The sequence below is a fragment of the Molossus molossus genome, unplaced genomic scaffold (genome assembly GCF_014108415.1).
Source record: "Molossus molossus isolate mMolMol1 unplaced genomic scaffold, mMolMol1.p scaffold_m16_p_2, whole genome shotgun sequence".
Classification (NCBI taxonomy): Eukaryota; Metazoa; Chordata; class Mammalia; order Chiroptera; family Molossidae; genus Molossus; species Molossus molossus.
In genome coordinates, this window is record NW_023425355.1 from 37,018,359 (window position 1) to 37,024,798 (window position 6,440).

The window sequence follows — 6,440 nt, forward strand, 5'->3', positions numbered from 1 at the left end:
TAAATCATTCAAGTAGCACTGTGAAGATTGGGCTGGAAAAGGGCAAGACTAGAGTGCAGGAGACCAGTGTGGAGGCTGTTGTAGTAATTCGTATGAGAAATGATGACAGATCAAGAGACATGTAGTGAAGAAGTAGAAAACTGGAGATTAATTTTACCAAGATTAAAAATATCAAAGAGTTCAAGAAAGTGGAACCAATAACAACTTTGCACTGACAAGATGTAGAAGGCAAAGGGTAAAAAGGAGGATTCTAAAATGATTTTGAGCTTTTCAGATGTAGGCAACTGGTTGAAAAAATTATTCAAGTCTCTAAGATAGAGAACACTAGAGGAAGGAGTGGGAGATATAATGCACTTTATTAGACCTGTTGAACTGGTGATGCCTGTAGAATGTACCAGTGGCAATATCCAGTAGACAGTTTGACATACTGCATCTTATAATAGAAATCTGAGCTAGAGATATAAATTTGACTGTCATCAATTAATAGCGGCTAATCGAATATATGGCAGTATATAAGATCAACAAAAGACAGTTGTAGAGTACAGAAAGAAGCCAGAGGACAAATCCCTGAGAACCTACAACACTTAAGGGTCAGGCAGAAAGAAAGAAAGTCATAATAAAAACTTATATCAAAATTCAAGAGAAACAACAAAATTCAGGAGACGTTACCTTAAAATCCAAGGAAGATGAAACTTTGAGGATGAAGTGTCTATCACACTGTAAACTCAGCAAGGAATTCAAGTAAGCTAAAGATAGAAATATGTCTGTTAATTGGATTTTGATTCAGAGAGTAAGGATGCAAGTTGAGGGACCACAATGAATCAAAAATGAATAGGAATAAATGAAGTGGTCTCAGCTAATGCAGAGGATTCTTTCAAGATGATGCAGGCAAAGATTTTCTCCATCTGGTCCTTACCTTTCTGTATACCACCATCTCCCACTATTCTCATCTGATGCTATAGTAAATTTCTTACAGTTCTACAGACATATGTCATATAGTCTGTCAAGTATAGGATTTATAAAATGACATTTCTTCTGCTTTGAATGCCGTCCTCTCTTCTCCCATACTCCACTTCTGGATTATCCTGATGAACTCTACCTTCAAAACCCAGCTGAAGTGTCCCCTACATTATGCAGCTTTAGCTAACATCCCCAGGTTGAGTTCATTGTTTTTCCATCTGTGCCTCATACTTATACCCATTAGGAAAGGTGTCATTCTAATATACATACTTTTCCTATTTATGGTGCATATTGTGATAAGGATACTGAAGTGTTTGATATCTCTGTATCTACAGGACCTCATACTTTCAGCCACAAGCAGTGGGCAACAATGAGGGCAATTCTCTATACAGAACACATCTCAGTGGAGTGGAAGTTCCTAGAGGTCCTCTTCATAGCCCCAGTGCCTAGCCAAGTTCCCAACACAGATTGAGTGTCAGATAAATGTTTGTGAAATGAATTAACAGACATTAAATTTTATCTAAGGTCAGGAATAACCATGCTAGACATAGTAAGAAGAATTAACTGCTTGGGGGAGATATTAATGAGAAAAATCCTTACTCAATTTTTAATTTCAACCAAAGATAAAAGTAACGGCATGGCTCTCTTCAGGGCTGATAATCAGCACTGGTGAGTACTGGTCAAACCCAGCCTGATTGTTCATTGCCAGAAAGAATCTGTGTGTACCAGGCCTGTTAGTTATTATCTTGACCCTCACCGTTAATTGTATAAGAAAGCTTAACTTCTCAAGAGACCAGTCAGGGGCACACCTGCTGGATCTTAAAGATCTGTCACGGTAGTATGCCCCAATATTTATAAACAAGTGAAAGCTGGTTCAAATTAGGGTCAAGAAAGTATTGAGCAGGAAACATCTCACAAAACAGCATGAATCAGAGGTTGAGGAATGTGTAGGATGGAGAGGGGAAAGTCCAACTTTGCTTGGCAGTGGGGAGGGGAGAGCTGTGGAAAAGTGGTTCTGAACTGACTATATGCAAAGGAGTTCAATTTATTACTAAACCTTCAAAAATAATTTAGTCCAACTTCTTTTCCCCAAAATAGATTTATTCCATGTGCTAGGTTGAAGGCATGAGGTTGAGAGATTCACCATGGATGAGGTGAGAATTGTGGACTCAGACATCAAAGAGCCCCAGCCTGGCACTACAATCTTAGTTCTAGTCAATAGCCACATATTACTCTTCCAACCCTCCCCTAGACCTAATCTTTTATCTGTCATGGCAAAACTTGGGAGCCAAGTCACTCTAGGAACATCCTCTTTTCTGTAGTAGCATGGAAGAAGTCCTTTTTTTTTTTTTGGTCTGCATTATAACAAGGATATTGAACTGTTTGATATCTCTGTCCTTAGAGGACTTCACTCTTTCAACCATTAGGAGCGGGAAACAGTGAGGGCAACTCCATGTGAAGAGTAGAGCCCTATTCACAACAACAGGACAAGGAGGTCAACCTACGGCCTATTCTCTCCCAAACACACATTTTGATGGGTTCTCTCCCAGAACTGGTACATTTGAGTCAGAAATTAGCACTCACATAACAGAAGCTGGGGTAATAACTGATTACTTGCTATGTATCAAAGACTAGGCTAAATGCTTTACATGTATTCTGTTATTTTAAAAATTGGATTTAAAATAACAAATCATAGCTCTTTGAGGTAAGAACTATTATCACCCTTATTTACAGATGATGAAAGTGAGGCTTGGGAAAGGTAACTTGCCTGAGGGCATGCCATGGTAGAATAAGAATGTGTACCACAGTAGATTGAGCATTGTACTAGATGGCCTGCCAGCAGCCCCTAAACTATGAAGTCACTGAGACCATCATTATTATACCTTTTATGCTACTCAAATTGAATTTGGGTGATTTATTTGTTATTTTCTAAAAATCCCTTAGTCCCCCATAAAAAATAAATAAATTAGGTAATGAGTGAGACAGGTGGAATAAACTTGGAGGAGCAAATAGAAATTTATTATCCAACTGAAAGGAATTTGCCATTAGTATTCAAGACCAACCTTGGGACAACCCACTTATGCCTCACTCAGAGCTCAGTGTTGCACAACTGGAAGTAGGGGTAACCACCAATTACATTGTATTCCAGTCTTTGAAAATGGAAATCTTGAGAGTACAACCTTTGGCCTGTTCGCTCTGATTCTCAATTTCCTCATCTGCAAAATAGAGGTAAATTTAACTTAATGCGTTGATGTAAGGTGTTATAAGATAGAATGCTGAATGTGCAGTTTCTTTTAATAAATACTAGCTCTTTCTTGCTGTTTGGAAAAAAAAAATCTGTGTTGGGAATCAAAAGACCTGAGTCCTGAATCCATTTCTGCCACTGACTCACCATGTAACATTGAAGAATTTGTTCCCCTTCTCTAAGTCTCTCTTTTTACCCCTCAGCTGAACTAGAAAATCTAGAAATCCCTTTCTTCTCTAATGTACACTTATCCTGGGATTCTGTACTTTTTGAAGGCTGTGACTTTTCTAAACCTCTGCATTATTAAATTGCTTCTGAATTCATGCAACATTTTCTAACCTTTGCCTTTCTAATTAACTTTATTTTAACTGTATTTCCCTAAGGAATTTATAATTGCTTCTGTATTACAGATGCAGTTCCTAATCATTTTAAATATGGTCTAGAATCCTCAATCAAGTAACTACAATGTGAAGTGCCCCCCACCAACGCTGGAGTTATGCTACACTGAAAATATCAGTTCCTAAATCCCATTCACTATCTTATCATTATTAACAAGTACACACTGAGAACATGATTTGTACTAAGCCTGAAACTACAAATAAGTGGGGGAATATAGGGCCTGGCTAGGAAATCTCACCAGGAAAAGCAACTATGTATGTTAGGAAAAAGAGAGCAATAATGTTCACCAACATGGTTCATATGTAAGGTCAAATTTGTAAGTTCCCTACTTGCTTTTACTGTCTGTTGTATCTCCAGTGCCCAACACAATACCTAACACTCAACAAATATTTGTTGATTAAATAGTAAATAAGAGACATGGAACATAAATTAAATGTTTTATGTTACTGTTCTACAAAGGCCTTGATCTGAACCACCTTTGACAAAATTATCTAGTAGGTAAAGTGTGTCTTCAAACTTTACATGGGTGAACCTGGGGAACATCATGCTAAGTAAAATTAGCCAGTCACACGACAAATACTGAATGATTCCACTTATATGACATATTTAAAATAGTCAAACTCATAGAAGCAGAGAGCAGAATAGCGGTTTAAAGGGCTACAGGGAGAAGAAAACGGGGATTTGATATTCAATGGGCATCAAGTTTTAGGTAACCAAGGTAAATAAGACCTAGAGATCTGATTTACAAAACAGTGCCTATAGTTGACAATACTGTGCTGTGCATTTAACATTTTAAGAGGGTAGATATCATTTTAAGTGTACTTGATAAAATAAGAAATTAAATAAAATTTTTGCTTTTTGATAGCATTTTCCAAGTTTACACATTTACAACATGGATCCTTCCGCAAGCCACATGTTAGAAAGTACCTCTTACTATTTGTTTTTGGTTGTTGTTGCCCTTTGTTAAACAATCCCGAAGCTGAAGGTTTGTTCCTCTATTCTTCCTGGGCTCTATTTCAGGCATTTGAGTGATATTTCTAACTCTGTTAGGACTCTCTGGAGAACCAGAAATTTCTATGTCACTCTAGAATTTAGTCTTGATATCTGACTGCAAGATTTTGAAAAAGAAAATTTATTCTGAACAAAAAAGGTAGAAAGACTGGGAAGGAAGGAAGGAAGGAAGGAAGGAAGGAAGGAAGGAAGGAAGGAAGGAAGGAAGGAAGGAAGGAGAAGAGGAGGGAGGGAGGGAGGGAGGGAGGGAGGGAGGGAGGGAGGGAGGGAGGGAGGGAGGGGGGAGGGAGGGAGGGAGGGAGATGTCCTACATCTTTATCTGCTGATTTGGGTTTAGACACAACATTATGAAGCTTTTGCGTAAAAGACACTGTATTAAAAAGAAGCCGGCTGAAGACTTCCCCAGGGTTATTTGGATATGTGGACATAACTAAATGTTTGAAGGTATGAAATTTTGGAAATAGGATACTACTGACCCACAGCTCTTCTGGAGTCATTGCCAAGGTAACTCGGGTTCCAACACCTGCATAGAATCAGGCTTTTTCATGTAAAGTAGCTAGAGCATAGGGATGCATCATTTCATTTCAGGTAGCTTTCAAAATCTGGTAGGAAGACTTTCACAAGGAAACTGAGTGTTCTTGAAATATGTGCAAAGAAAGACTATGACAAATACCTCTAAGAAAAATGGTTGCTCTTTCTAACTTAGGACTGGGGAACCCGGCTTGTTGCTAGAGGCCACAGTTCAGAACATGACCACAGAACTGGCTGCACAGGCACAGACCACATTACCGTTATATAAGCATAATACAGCAAAAGTTTAGGACACATGCACCACACACTGTCTCATGCACCACCCTGTGCAGAGTATCCCGCCACACGAATCTATAAAAGCCATTAGCTGTGTTGAATAAAGCGGCTGATGTTTGTTGATCCCTCCTGATGTTGGCTCTGCGTGCTTTCTTTACCTTGGGTATCTCACCTCTTTACCTTGGGTATTGCTGAAACCCCCCTTGCATCCTGGATTTCTGACACTTGTCAAGCCAAGAACTTGTATGGATGATTGTTCTTTGTTGTTATAGCCTGAATCAAGTTAACAGCTTGTGTAAGACAACAACAGGAAGAAATGAAAAAGAATCATGAGAGAAACTAAATAAAAGCTTGAATAGAGCCTTTGAGCCCAAATTTTGATTTAAAGTGTCTTGAAAGTTCTTTTTGCCCCCTTTCTTTCCTTCTTTCTTTATCTTTCATTCTTCCTTTTATTTCTTTTCTTAGATATTGCAGCAAAATTAACATATCTCAGTCAGAAATCTGAGCTCCCAAGTGGGCTGTGTTATTTCCCCATTAAAATCTTTCTAATAAACAAGAGGTATCAACTACTCACCATGTAAGTCAGTGCTCAAGTGTCTTCAGTTTACCTTCAGCATACAAAACTCTGGCATGGCTACCCAGTGTTTACATTTCAGTGCATCCTCCATGTATTCATAATACTTCCAAGTTCTCCAGTCTGTTGATAAATTCCACTAATGGGGTAAATAATTGAAAGGGATAGTAAACCTTTTTGTGAAGCACTCTTCAGCATTTCCAGACCAAGATTGGGATTAGGATTTAGAGAGACACTTCTAATCCTTTAAATTGACCCCACCTGTAACAGAGTTAGTGCTGACCTAAATGCATTGACCCAGAGATTAACAAAAAATTAGAGCCCTCTGGATAAATGTTTCCTCCATGGACTACTGCCTTCTTCTACCTCTCTAAAAGGGACTCACATATGCTCAGATTTTGTCTTTGTGTTCTTCTTTTTTCCCTTCTGTCTAATAACCTCGCA

General features: G+C 38.5%; 1 long non-coding RNA gene across 3 annotated transcripts; it reads right to left on the reverse strand.

The window, feature by feature from the left end:
• Positions 1-669: 669 nt before the first annotated feature.
• On the reverse strand, positions 670-6,128 carry LOC118636200. Of its 3 annotated transcripts, none has more exons than XR_004960627.1 (3): positions 5,997-6,128; positions 5,595-5,712; positions 670-746 (listed from the first exon to the last, which is right to left on the reverse strand). It is a non-coding gene; the product is annotated as an uncharacterized LOC118636200 (long non-coding RNA). The 3 variants fall into 3 exon arrangements; XR_004960626.1 differs by having other exon boundaries at positions 683-746; positions 5,581-5,712; XR_004960628.1 differs by having other exon boundaries at positions 704-746; positions 5,603-5,712.
• Positions 6,129-6,440: the final 312 nt, after the last annotated feature.